This window comes from Rhinolophus sinicus, linkage group LG05 (genome assembly GCF_036562045.2).
Source record: "Rhinolophus sinicus isolate RSC01 linkage group LG05, ASM3656204v1, whole genome shotgun sequence".
Classification (NCBI taxonomy): domain Eukaryota; kingdom Metazoa; phylum Chordata; class Mammalia; order Chiroptera; family Rhinolophidae; genus Rhinolophus; species Rhinolophus sinicus.
The window spans coordinates 82826112-82840774 of NC_133755.1; the positions used below are offsets into that span (position 1 = coordinate 82826112).

At 42.7% G+C, this 14663-nt stretch overlaps 1 pseudogene; it reads right to left on the reverse strand.

The window, feature by feature from the left end:
- Nucleotides 1-404: 404 nt before the first annotated feature.
- On the reverse strand, nucleotides 405-2494 carry LOC109450943 (T-complex protein 1 subunit zeta; annotated as a pseudogene).
- Nucleotides 2495-14663: the final 12169 nt, after the last annotated feature.

The window sequence follows — 14663 nt, forward strand, 5'->3', positions numbered from 1 at the left end:
GTCAGCCCTTCCTCTCTGTCACAGGGGTGAGTGCCCTGGCTTCTGTGGCAGTCAGGTCCTTTGTGCCTCGATCCTTTTCAGCCTGAGTGTGCTTCCCTAAACACTGCTCGTTTTGCCTGGTTTAGAATGTTGTGTAAATGGGATTATTTATTAATCTTTTTTATTGGTTTTTCAAGGAATATTTAATAAGGTAGATAACATGCTTTTCTAACATGTATTTTTATCACTGAAACTAAAACAAAACATCCTGTTCTTTGGGTGAAAATGGCCTGCTTTATGTGTGTACACTGAGTGCAATTAAAAAAATACGGTAGTTATAACTTCAGACTTTGGAATTTGAATCGGTGCCAGTGTTCTCTCCTTTTTTTTTTTTTTCATATGGGAAAAGAAAACTCCTTGGAAAATCACTTGAAACTTGGACAAAACTTCCATAGCTGTATTTGTAGGGTCACTCTATAGAGTCTTCATGATTCAGATGCTACAAGGGAAGCTTGAGTTCAGCCTTTTAGAGAAGACATTCCAGCTCGCATGATCTCACTGACCAGGAGAATGTTGGTGGCGATCACAGCGCGGGACTGAAGAAGCTGTTTCTTTACACAATAGGTGTTTCGTACCTGCTTTTACTGCTGCTATTGGCTCGCCTGGGTTCAAGTCCACACCCACAAGTTGACCTGAATTTGAATGTTCTGCTTGAACTTTAGTGTTTCCTGAAGGTCAAAGCCAGAATTCAGAGCGAGAACCTTGGGATCGATGAGCGATGCATCAGCAAATGCTTGATCTCCAAGTTGGGCCCTGCCCTTTGCACTGAGCTTGTATTTAATCAGGGCTTCTGCCATCGCCAGTTCTACCGCATCAGCACCTGGAACTACACAGCCGCCATCAACAGCCATTTTTAACAGCCCTCAAGCCATCACTTGTTGCATCTTGGATTTGAGTGAGGGTGTGTTTATTTGGTCCTTTGACCGATAATATGACAGAATGAGGGTTGTTCCATTTCTCAGTAAAGATGAACGTCTCTTCTCCCAGTGTATACTCATAGATGAGTCCTGCATGTCCCAAACAATCAGGATTTAGGTCATCGAAAGAATTTAGAACTACCCCCCTACAAGCAAGAGTCAGCCTTTCCTTATTTCTCGTTTTAGTTCTGCGCAGAGCTGTTATGCCTTCTTTTGCAAGAGCATCTAAGGAAAATGGGTCAATTCCCTTTTGATTAAAAACAACAAATCCTTTGAGTCACCACAGACTTTCTTTTTCAGTTCTATTATCTTTTTAACTCCATCTTCAATGAATTTTCTTTCACCGCTTACTAGTTTCTCCCTCTCTTCAGCACTCTTGTAAAAAAAAAACACCCAGAATTCACTTGTGTTTTTCACATTCCAGTGACACACTACATGTGAGGATGTATGCATCTTCTATTCTTTTTTTCATATTACGATGCCGTGCCCCGTGGTCCAAAACAAGGTCTCTGATTAAGCTGAGATCTGTTTCAGATTTGTGTTTCATCTCCATGATCTCAACCATGAAGAGGTCAATAGGTTCATCTTGTTTTTTTAACAGCCAAAATAGCGTCAATGACAACCTCTGTTAAGACCTGAACAAGTTCAGCATGAACTTTAGTAGAGTTGCTCTGACCCTGTCTGTGAGTGTTTCCCTGCCCAACTCTTAGCTTACTTTGACTTGTTTCAAAAACTAAAGTGCCTTTTCCATTGTAGCTTCAGATCCTTCTGTTTCTATTCTGAGATGAAGCCCTTCAGAAATGTAGAGATCCACCTGTTTCAGCTGTTCTCCAATGATTAGGACATTGGAAGTGTTACCGATGATGTCATCCTGGGTGGTCGCTCCTTTGGCTATGAAGGAGGTTGTTGGGTGTAGAATTTGCATTTCATGAAGCAGTATATTGTCATCTATAGTAAGCTCGATGTCTCCAGCACCAGAAACAAGCATCTTCATGATGCCCTTAAGCCCCAGGTTGGTCCTGAGCGCGTCCTGCAGCCGCCCTGGGCCATGCTGATGTTGACCGCCAATGCTGCCCAGACTCAGCCACCTCTGCCTTGGGATTCAGGGTCTTCACGGCTGCCATAGCTGACCCAGCAGAAGAAAAGTATTTATTCATCTTAATGAAACCGAATTTGTTGGATACTTTTCATTTAAGGTTGGTGCTTTTGTGTCATGAAAGGAAATCTGTTACCACCCTGAGGTTTTCATCCTAAATCTTTTCTTTCACTTTCTATTATCTTTTATAATCTTTTTTGTTCTGCCCTCCATATGATGACAACCCACCTGGGGTTTATTTGTTTATGGTGTGAGGTAAGGGTCAAGTTTTTGTTTTTTTCCCCCTTACTTGATTTGTTTACTGAAAAGGCTCATCTTTCCCTGTGCTCTTTAGTGCCACACAAATCACAACCCAAGTGTCCAGTTTCTAGTCTTTTCCTCAGCCTGTCTCTCCTTGCAATAAATGTCACTCTCTCCTAATCACTGTACTTTTATAAAAAGTTTTAATATCCAGTAGAGCAATATTCCCATATTATACTTTTTAGGAAGCTATTTTTGGTGCTTTCATTTCCATATGTATTTTAGAATCAAGCTGTCACATTCTCCAGACAAAACAAACAAACAAACAAACACCCTAAGAGGATTTTGATTTGATTGCGTTGAATCTATAAATCAATAAATTGTTCAACATTGAGTCTTCTAATCCTTTTATTATTTTTTTTTTTTGAAAAGATGCACATGTTAAGAGGAGATATAGAATGGGGGGACCTAAAGTCATTATTTTTTTCCAGCTTTATTGAGATATAATTGACATATAACACTGTGTGAATTTAAGATGTACAACTGTTGATTTGATACACTTATGTATTACAAAGTGATGACCACCACAGCATTAGTACCTCCATCTTGTCTTATAATTACCATTTCTTTTGTAGTAAGAACATTTAAAATCTACTGTCTTAGCAACTTTCAAGTATCTAATATAGTATTACAAGCTATAATCATCACACTGTACATTAGATCCTCAGAATTTGTTAATCCTGTAACTGGAAGCTTATCTTCCAATCTTTGAACATTGTGTATATATATATAATGTGTGTGTGTGTGTGTGTGTACTCATGTGTATACTCACACACGTACATTTATTCAGTTAAACATTTTTTTCTCTATGCTTTTTGCACATCTTTTGTTAGATTTATTTCTAGATAATCGCTGTATATTTTAATGCTATCAAGGGCTTATTTAAAGTCCAGATTCTTTGGCTCAACCTTTGGAAAGTCTGAGTGAGTAGTTCTGGGGTGGGCCCAGATGGGAATTTTGAGAAAGCTGCCCGAGCGAGTCTGATGTGCAGCCAGGCCTGGGAACATGGGCCTCTCTGGGGCTCCACTTGTTATCTCTTTTCAAGCCCATTCAGCCCCCTCCCGCCCCCACTGGCCCAGTCCCGTAAGCCTATGAACAGGCTCAGCTCTCTATCTTAGAGTAAACCCCCTATTCCTCTCTAGGTCCCGCCATCTTTTTCTTCTCCCATTTATAGCCACTTTCAGAAGGGGTTGTCTACACCTCTGATCTCAACATTTTACGCTTGCGTACTTCTTTCAATAAATTTGGAAAACCATGTAACCCCTCACACATTTTTAAGTGAATATCTAATTCAAGCCATTCTTTCCTACCCTGCACTCTTTTGGTCTACCAGGCAGGCTCTCCTCTGGGTTCCCTCATGCTCCTTCAGCCTCTGCAAGATGACCTCTGATGCCTGTATGCTGCTGCAGCTGCTCCACTCAAGGTCTTTGGACTTCAGTGCCACTAAACTGTGGAGACAGTTCCAGTCTTTGTCCTACCTGCCTTCTCTGCAGCATTTGAGGCTCTTGTCAATCCCTCTGTTTACTGACTCTCTCCCCAGGTGCCCATGACATCACACTTTCCTGGCACCCGACCTCTCTAACAAGCTACTAACTGACTATGATGAGTGATTGACAGGAACAGGCTCACAGGCTCGGAGAGGAGATGGCGGGTACCTGGGATGGAGGGTGCCGGAGGGGTTTCCTTGACTCCACTTCCTTCCTCTCCCACAGTGTCAATCCCATACCGAGTTCTGCTGATCATACTCCCCCCTCACACAACTATTTTTTCCCGTGATGAAAAAAATGTTGATCACTGTAAAAATTTAAGCATACCGAAAAGAAAAAGAAAGAAAATTAAAATTGCCTGAAATGCCCCTACCCTGAGAACATCCACCATCATAATGTTGGCACTTGTTCCTTCATTTGCCTCTCTGCATTTATACACACGTGTTAGTTTACAAAAAGTTAGTAAAAATGGTTATTATTGTAGACGCCTTTTTTCCTTTTAAAATTTTTACTTATTTATTCATTTTGACTTTTCTTCCTCAGAAAACCAATGTTAACCGTCTGGTGTGGGGCCTTCCAGATTTCCTACTTGTTAATAGAATCACACATAAAACCACTGGAACACGTATAGGATTATTTTTGTTACTGTTTTTATATAAAAATGTGACCGTGTTATATATCACATGTCTTATTTTTGCTTATTTAACTTAACCCTTCATATCAAGTAGTACAGCTCTAATGCACCTTTTTTAATGGCTGTGCAGCATGGATGCACCACCACTTAGTCATTCATTGAGCCATTAAGGAGCATTCCTTGTTTATCAGTTTGGTCTAGTTTTGTTTTCACATTAATGTGTGAAATGCTACACATTGACTAATGCTACAATAAATATTCTTGTACATATCCATTCTTATGTGCTGTTGCTTTTATTTTTAAGGGGGTTGATTTCTGGGTGTGACTTGCTGGGTTAAAGGGTGTATATATTTCAATTTTAATATTTATTTACAGATTGTTTTCCAGAAAATCTGTCATGAAACACATTTTCACCAGTAATGAATGAGAATAGAACAATTTTCCCCATATCCCTACAAATAGTAGGTATCATTTGTGTGTGTGTTTTTTTGTTGTTGATCTGTGAGTATTAAGTGATAGCACACTATTACTTTAATTTACATTTCCCTGACAACTAGTAAGACTAAATATCTTTTCATATGCTTATCAGACATTTGGATTTGCTCTTCTGTGAACTCTTTCTATTCTTTTCCTTTTTTCCAATGAATTATTTGTCTTATCAGTTTGTAGGGGCTCTTTGTATAATATCGATATTAACTTGTCTCTCACATGGATTTTAAATGGTTTCTTATTCTATTAATTCCCTTTTGACTTTGGTGAAGGTATCTTTTGCCATAAACAATTTATAATTTTCATGTAACTAAATGTACTACCTTTCTCTTATAGCTTCTGGCTTTCTGGTACGGTTTAAAAGGTCTTTCAGAATATATGCTTTATATATTCTGAGTATTGTTTACATTTATCTGTTTAAACCATCTGAAATTTATTTTTATTTGGCTATGTCAAGAGGTAGGACCTCATTTTCTTTGTGGTGAGAGAGCCACATCACTTATTAATAAAATAGTTGAGTCTACATCACTTATTAATAAAATACCATGTTTTTCTCATCCAATTGAAATTCCACCATGGTTATATATTAAGTCCAATCTAGATTGGGATTTGTTCTAGTGCTCTCTTCTGTTTCACTGACTTTTAAAAATCATTTTCTTGGCCATGCTTGGAAAGGTGTTGGCAGGAGTCGGAGTTCTGGAAAAGTCCATCGTCCCCACGTCCTTGGTCAGGGTGGGTGGCCTAGGTTGCTGCTTACACCTGGCAAGACACCCCCCTTCCTGCACGTACAGGATTGTTTCTGTGCTGTATGTCTATATACACTTCTCTGCACCCTGCTGTTTTCTCCCTGACAGCCTTGCCAGCCACTCAGCCCAACCACTGCTCTGCGACAGACACCAGGACTAATCTCATTACACACTTTATCCCTGTTTACCCGTCAGCCTTCTCCCGGAATCTAATCCCCATCTGGCCCTTCTTTCCTTCGCTCAACCGCTCATCCGGTTTCCCACCCTCTAACCACTGAAACGCCCCCTTGAACTCAGGCATGGGCAGCGCCCTAGGATTTGTTTTCTATGAACAGTTCCTTCACCATCAGCTCTTCTGGAAAACTGCCTCTTTGAGGACACTGCTTCCTCTCCTCCTAGCTCCAATGGGGGTTGTAGTCTCTCCCTCGCTCCTTCTGCCACTGGGCTCCTTCTGCCACTGGGCTCCTTCTGCCACTGGGCTCCTTCTGCCACTGGGCTAAGAAGTGGGGTTGGTGACTTCCTTGCTCCATTTCCAGAACATGACTCTTCCTTCTTCTCCCCAAACTCCCGGCTTTAAATCTCATGCTGTTTAATGGTACTATTGTTGCAGATGTCTACTGACCCCTGGTCACTCCTTCTCATTCCTTGAAGAGTTTAGCCCCTGACTCACTGCTTTCCTCTCTAACACCACTCCAGCCATAATTCTTGACATGTTTAGTGTCTACATAGATATTCCTTCCCTCCCGTCCTGTTGGAGGGAGGGGAACCCACACCAGCTCTGGTCTCTCAGTCCCCTGACTTTTTTCAACTTGTGACCTTGCCCTCCAACCCAGCCTCGGCACGCTTTCCATGCTTTGCCGTTACCAACGACAGGCCTCTCACCTTGGGAACTGGAGCTGTAGGCACCCTCTCTCTACTTGTCTCCCCACTGTTTCTTTACCTTCATTGCTTTGGGCACCCCCTTCTCCCCTTTTGTAGTTGTGCTTTTAGCTGTCTCCTGGCTTCCTCAGAGATGGCCTTTCTCTTATATGAGTAGTAGTACTGGATTCATCGATATGAAATCACTTACCAGAGACCCTGGATGGGATGTGTGCCCCAGTTATCTACTGCTGTGTAACTGGCGTAAAACAACATCTGTTTCATGATTCTGTGGGTCGGCGATTTGGCTCAGCTCAACTGGGTGATTCTTGTGCTGGTTTCCCCTGGGGTCATTCATGTGGTGGCAGTCACCTGGCGGCTCGGCCGGGGCTGGATGAATGACCTAAAAGAGCTGGCTTGTTGGTACTGGCCATCAGTTGAGACTGTCTCTCCACATGGCCTCTGCCCTCCAGGAGGTCAGCCCAAGCTTCTTACCCTGACAGTCCCTGGGCAACAAGAGAGGGAGAGTGGAAGCTGCAAGGCTTCTGGGGACCTGGCCTCAGAACACCCACAAAATCAGGTCTAACATATTCTGTTGGTCACAGCATGCCAGAAGGCTAACTGGGTTTAAGGGAGTGGAGAAATCGACCTCACTTCTTGCTGGGAGTTGCAGTAAAGTCACATTGCTAAGGGGTGTACATAAAGAGAGGGGAGAGATTTGTGGCTATTTTATTTTGCAAACTACAACAGGATGTTAGCTTGTGCAGCTGGGAGAGGAAGTAGCAGTTTGCTTGGTTGATTGACTAAAACTTGGACTAACTGATGGCCTCCATTTAGTTAATTTGAGATGCTAGCCCTTCCCTGGAATTATGTAGAAGAAGGAATCCAAAAGCATAGGAAGGGAGAAATGTGAAGTGGATTTGTCACACGGGACCTGCACATCCCCTCGTCAGTGCATCCCCTAAGAAGTCCCAGAGGACATACCCAACACAAGGGCATTAGAAATACGGCAGCGAGGGGAGTACCAGTGTTCTATGTTGGCTGTTCCCACAGGGGAGGAGCAGTGGGGTGAGACCCATCCCTGAGTAGGCTCCCATATTCCCACAGGAAAGCTGGAGTCCTGGAACAGCCGAGGCCAAGTGTCAGCACTTTGTCACCAGAGACATGACGGGCATCAGTGAATGGTGATCAGAATGTTTTGACCTGCACAGTTTTTGAGAGTGGCAAATTGATTATGGTGTCCCTAGGAATAAAATAGATGGGCAGCCTATCAAAATATTTCCTGATCTATAAAATGGAAACACGATAGGTCTGGTGGCCAGAAACCTGAATTCGTCCCCACAATAATAGTGACAGTCTCCCACCCAGTTGCTGGACCTATGGCAGTTTGTAGCTCAGAGGCCAGGGTCCCCTTGAGATAGGATCTTGCAAAATCCCATAAGCATGCAACATAAATCTTCTCCCATGCTTTCCTTAAAGGGCCCTGCCTCCATTTACTAGGGTAACTCAGGAAAGGGACATTCTCAGAACTTTTGGAGATTACCAGATAGTGGCTTGATTCGTTATTAATTCTTGGGAATCAAAAAAGCCAGTAGGGGCTTATGGTGGTCAGGTGATAAATGGGATTTTGGCTAAAGTCTAAATCACAGTGAGCCATCCTGTAGTTATTTCCTGTGTTCCTGAATGAATACTTGGCCAGTAGCAGAACCCTCACACTGGGTCTGGGAACCACTGAATACAGGTTATTAAGGTGTGAAGGACCACAAAGAGGGATCCCAGGGATCCCCCTCTTATCCGATGGTAACGGAACGTGATGCTGCCGGCACGGGGAAACTGCAGGGATAGTCCCCCCAAGACACCCCTTTTGTCTCACCTCTTTGACTTCTGCAAGTGGCAGATGGCTTTTGAGAATTTCTGTAATTCACTGTAACCATAATCTGCTCCAGACGAGATATCTTTATTGCAGCAAATCAGCATAGCCTTTGGTCCCTCTGGTATATTGACCCGGCAAGTGATTTTTTTCTGTGGGACAACTTGCAAGTATTAGCAAGAGCAGTTTAATATAACCTAGTATGCCCAACAGTATACCCTTGCGTCTTGCCTCAAGGCTATGTCTCCTGTTCTCTCTTAAGCTAGTCTGCAGAGATTGTCATCATTCTACTGTCTCAGGACGTCACTTTGCTGATGATGATGTTCTAATGGGACCTAATGAGCAGGTCGCAGCCAGGACTTCAGGTTCCTAACTAAGGCCCAAGCAGGCCTGAGGGGGGCAGACAGTCCATAAAAATGTAGGGACTTGCCATCTCAACAAAATTTCTGGGATCCAGTGGTTTGGATGGAGCAAATTGAATTATTTCCTTAAAGTGTGAATGTTGTGCCTTGTACTAAAAATGCTTTGTAGGTCTTTTTGGATTTCGGGGGGTGTAATGGTTTGAATTGCGTTTCCCAAAAAGATGTGTTGATGTTCTAACCCCCAATGCCTTAGAAGGTGACCTCATGTAGAAATCAGTCTGTGCAGATTGATCCAGTTAAAACGAGGTGAGTAGGGTGGGCCCTAATCTAATATGACTGGTGTTCCTATAGGAAGAGGAAAATCTCACATAAGGACACAGTCGCACAAGGCTGTGGCACAGGCAGAGGTCAGAGTGATATGTCTACAAGCCAAGGAATACCACAGACTGCTGAGAACCCCAGAAGCCAGGAGAGAGGCATGGGACAGATTCTCCCCCCAGGCCCTTGGAGAGACCATGGCCCTGCGACACTTTGATTTCGGACTTCCAGCCTCTAGAACTGTGAGAAAATACATGTCTGTTGTTGGAAGCCTCCTGTGTTTCTTGGTAGTCTGTTCCAGCAGCCCTGGGGAATGAATGCAGGAGGCACGAGCATCACACGTGAGTGTGCAGCCCTGGTCCATTTACTGAGTTTTGAGCAGGGTCCGTAGAGGGGCTGCTATGCAAATGGCCCCACCGCTTGGGCCTTCTGATCCAATGGGTTCAATAAGAGTCCACGTATCTAGGGCAAATAAGAGCCATTGGGGAGCCCCGACAAAGAGTCACAGCACACAGATAAGCTTTTGGAGCCATCCCACATCCTCTTCTGCAGAAAACCACTCCCTTTTGATTTAGCCCCAGGCGTGCTCCTAGGCCCTGGCAGAGACTGAATGTTTGGCCATGGGACATCCAGTGACCATGTGATCTGAGGGGCCCATTAGGTACTGGGTATTATCTGACCCACCAAATCATAAGGTAAACAATGTCCTGAAATATGGGGGTTCATCTTACAGGAAGAACTGCTTTGGAGAAGGACCCACACTATACAGATCTGGGAATCAAAGGGTGGGAGGGTAAGTAGGTCCTCTCACAATTACATCTAATAGTCTATTCATAGCATTTTTGCTTCCTGTTCCTGCAAGTCTGAGCTCTGCTGGTTTGAAGGTCATGATTCCCAATGGAGGAATGCTGCCACCATGGGACACAGCATTGATTTTATTGATCTGGAAGCTGAGACTGCCACCTGAACGTTTGGGGCCCCTCATGTCACTGGACCAACAGGCAAAGGAAGGGATTACTCTACTTGCCGAAATGATCAAAACTGATAATCCAGGAGAAATAGGGTTACTGTTACACAATGAAATCAGAACTATATCTAGAATCTGGGATGTCCTCTGGGGTGCCTCTTAGTACTTTTACATTCCAAAGTAAAAGCGAATGGGAAGCAATACCAACCAACAAAAGGCAGGACCACTGAGAATTCATATCCTTCAGGAATTAAACAAAGGGTTATCCCCATCAAATAAAGAATTCGACCAGCTGAGGTGCTAGCTGAAAGCAAAGGGAACATGGGATGGGGAATGGAAGAAAGAAGTTATAAACAGTTATTGACATCAACTACCGTCTTCTAGTGAGTTACAAAAACAAGAATGTACTAGCTAGGTACATTTTCTTTCTTGCTTGTTGTGTACACACACACACACACACACACACACACACACACACACACACAATTAGTTTCCTAGTAACAAAGCCAAAGGATGGGTGGCTTAAAAAGCAACAGAATTTATTCTCTCACAGTTCAGGAGATGAAAATCTGAAATCAATGTGTGGGGAGGATCATGCTCTCTCCAAAGGCTCTAGGGAAAAGTCCTTTCCTGCTTCTGCTTCTTTCAGCTCCTGGTGGTTCCCAGCCGTCCTTGGTGTCCCTTGGCTTGTAGACGCGTTGCTCTAATCTTGCTTCTGTCTGAACACGGCGTTCTCTGTGTGTCGTGTATTCACATGATAGTTTTTTTCTTCTTATATGAACATCAGTCATATTAGTTTAGGGCACATCATAATGACCTCACCTTAATTTGATTACAATTACAAAGACCCTATTTCTAAATGAGGTCACATTCTAAGGTATTTGGGATTGGGACATAAACCTATTTTTTTTGGAGGCACAACTCTACCCATAACAAACACACACACGCGCACACACACACACACACACACGCAAGAGATGCACAGTTGGCCCTTCTTATCCCCAGGTTCTGCATTCATGGACTCAACCAACCACTGATTGAAAATACGAGGTTGGACAATTAAGTTCGTGAACGTCACACGGTACACTTACATCATGTACTACGTAATACGGTTTTAGTCAACAATGGACCGCATATATGATGGTGGTCCTGTAAGATTATACTGGAGCTGAAAAATTCCTATCATCTACTGACAGTGGCAGCCGTGGTAAAGTTGCAGAGCAAGACATTATACAAATACATTGTTACAATTGCCTACACTATTCAGTACAGCAACATGCTGTACAGGTTTGTAACCTAGGAGCTGTAGGGGAACAGAATTTGTCACCCCAAACTCTTTTTCTTTGGTATAGGATTATTTCAGGCTGGTTAATTTTAAGAAACCGCAGACATGGCAGAAGCTCTGAAAACCAAGTAGAAGTTGCCCTGTGTAAAAAACACTTACATTTGTAAGAGAGGTCTCCATTTGTATGGGCGGGCGTCTCCCTGGCTGTGCCAGGAACAGGGAGATGACCTCATCTCTAGAAACTCTTATCAATGCAGAAGACAACAACTTAAATTTGCATAAATAACAACCTTGCCCTTGTTTACTGTGCTTTTCTTGGTCTTCTCCCATAACTGATTCCCTTGAGCCCCAATATCTTTTGTTTCTTAGCTGAAGATGGTATTTAAGGTGGTGCTTTCAGCCATTTGGGTGAGAAACGGTTTTCTTAGGTGTATCCCATGTATACAGGAGGCATACATGTTATTAAACATTTTCTTGTTTTCCTCTTGTTAATCTGGCTTTTATTACAAGGATGTCTGAGCCAAGAACCCAGAAAGGTAGAGAAAATTATTTTTCCTCCCCTGCAAAGCGTTAGACTATATCATATGTAGCCTAGGCATGTAGTAGGCTATGACATCTAGGTTTTTGTAAGTACACTGAGGATGAAAGGGGCACTGTAATAAGTTTATCCAAGAGTAATAAGGTCATAGGGTGACCTTATCATAAATTCCTAAATTGGCAGGTCAGTGTGGGTAGTCACATCGCAGGCATGTACCTCCTTTAGTAAAAGGTTTACCGGCTCCTTAAGCAAGCCGTGTCCACTTTTTTGTGCGTCTATGTTAACACACCTTTGAAATAATCACCCAAGAAAGCGCATAATCTTGTTAACTACCCTGTAATCCCATCCCTGCCTGGCCTTCTCCCACCTCCATGTAATCTTCCTTATGTTCCCTCATTCATTTCAAATGCATAAAAGAAACTGCAAAACTCATTCTCCAGAGCAGTTGAGCTCTTGCTTCCTGGCAACTGTCATCAGTTTTGGCTCAAATAAACTCATAAGAATTCGCTGCAGGTTTGGATGTTTCTTATGTGAACATTTACTGTTCCCTCCTTAATTCCAAAAGTACAAAAAAACTCTGCAAACTGCCTGGGAATCATTTTTCTCAGTCTGTTGAGATCTTGCTTCCGGGTGCATCCTCTTTTTGGCTCCACTAAACTCTAATAAATGCTTATAAAAATTTTCCACAGGTTTGGATGTTCTTAGGTGACGACACTCTATGATGTTTGCACAATGACGAAATCTCCTAACAACTCATTTCTCAGAAGCTAAACCTGTGGTTAAGGGGCCCATGACTGTGTTTGAAAAAAGTTACACTGTTGCTGACCTAACTGTGTAGTTAGGCCTACAATGGTTGTGTCTGCACTGAATATGTACAGACTTTTTTTTGTCATTCTAAACAATACAGTATAACAACTATTTCCATAGCATTTACATTGTGCTAGGTAATCTAGAAATGATTTAAAGTATATGGGAGGATGTGCGTAGGCTATATGCAAATATACCATTTTATATAAAGGACTTGAGCATATCTGAGGGGTCCTGGAACCAATCCCTCACGGATACTGAGGGACAACTGTATTTCTCTCTCTTCAATTGCCCTTGATTTTATATAAGGATTATTATTGGTGGTTAACATTACAATTTAGTCTCTAGATACAGAATATTCATCTAGAGCTGTGATTGAATCTAGCAGTAATTAACGCCATTTAGAGATGGCTGTAGGGACTTCGTGTATCCCCTTTTGGGGAAAGGATGAGAGTGTCTTCATTGGTTTGAAGGATAGTTGCATCTATCTTGTCAGAAGCATAATATTTTGTTGTTATGCATAAGTTCAAATATAGGTAGAGGGGTGGATTGTGTCAACTGTTATTGGCTCTTACTCTACCCTTCTGTATTTTCAGCTCTTACTCTACTCTTCTGTATTCTGTTCTGACATGTTGGAGCTGGAAGTGGTGCGTTCTTCCCGTCGTTTGGCGTCCTCTGAGCTTCTGCCAGCAGGGGTCGCTAGAGGGAGATGGCGGCCCAGAGCTGAAACTTTTTTTTTTTTTTAACGTGGGCGCAGTTCACAGTGGCCCATGCCGGGATCAAACTGGCAACGTTGGTGTTATTAGCACCACGCTCTAACCAACTGAACCAACCAGCCGCCCCCAGAGCTGAAACTTGTCCTGTGCACTTGCTGGGCCTTATCAGCGTTGCATCAGCAATGGACACATCACCCAGGCTGCAACAGCTGGCTTCAGCCTCCAGCTTGTTTGGGGAATCCCAGCTCCAGGGTCTCCACAGCACCTTGAGATACTCCCACCAGTGACACAGCATCTCCCCTCCATGGAGATCTGAACCCCAGTTTTGGGGGCCCCTCTTCTGAGCTGGTGAGGTAGTAGCAGCAGCTGAATACCACCCTTCCTCAGGTCCAAAACTCACCTCCTAGAGGCCCCCCTTCCTGGCACTAGTTGCTTCCTGAGGAGCACATATCTCTGTGTGACCTCAGTGTCCCATTTTTGCTTTTTGTCTTCCAGCCCCCGTTTAACCAATGTCCTATTTTTACATTCTCGCTATTAAAATAAATAGTGTGGTATCAATTTTCTTGATTAGACCCTGACTGACACAGATAATTTCTAGACTGGGGTGGGTGGGTAAATATCAACTTTACTGTATTACAATCAGAAATCAAGGACCTTGTTTTACAAATGTTTGTATACCCACAAGACTGAATGAGGACCCATACAAATATTCAGTAAATGGTTGAGTACCAAATATTGAATAAATCAATGTGTTCTATAACATATCCATGTTCTAATCTATGGAACCTGTGAATATTTCCATATATATAATATATATATATATATATATATATATATATATATATATATATATTATATATATAGTCTTTGCAGATGTGATTAAGTTCAGGATTTTGAACAGAGGAGATTATCCAAGATTATCGGTGGGCTCTAAATGCAAGCATATGTATCCTTATAAGAGGGATGCAAAGGAAGATTCGATAGAGACAAAAAAGGTGATGTGAAGATGGAGTGAAGGGAGAGTTTAAGATGCTGGCCTGTTAGATTGGAGTGATACAGCTATAAGCCAAGGATTGAGGGCAGCCACTGGAAGCTGGAAGAGGCATGGAACAGATTCTCCTCTATCGCCCCAGAACTGTAAAGGAGCAAGTTTCTGTTGTTTTAAGCCATCAAGTTTATTGCGATTTGTTATAGCAGCCACAGGAAATGAATTCTTGAATACTGGATTGGATCA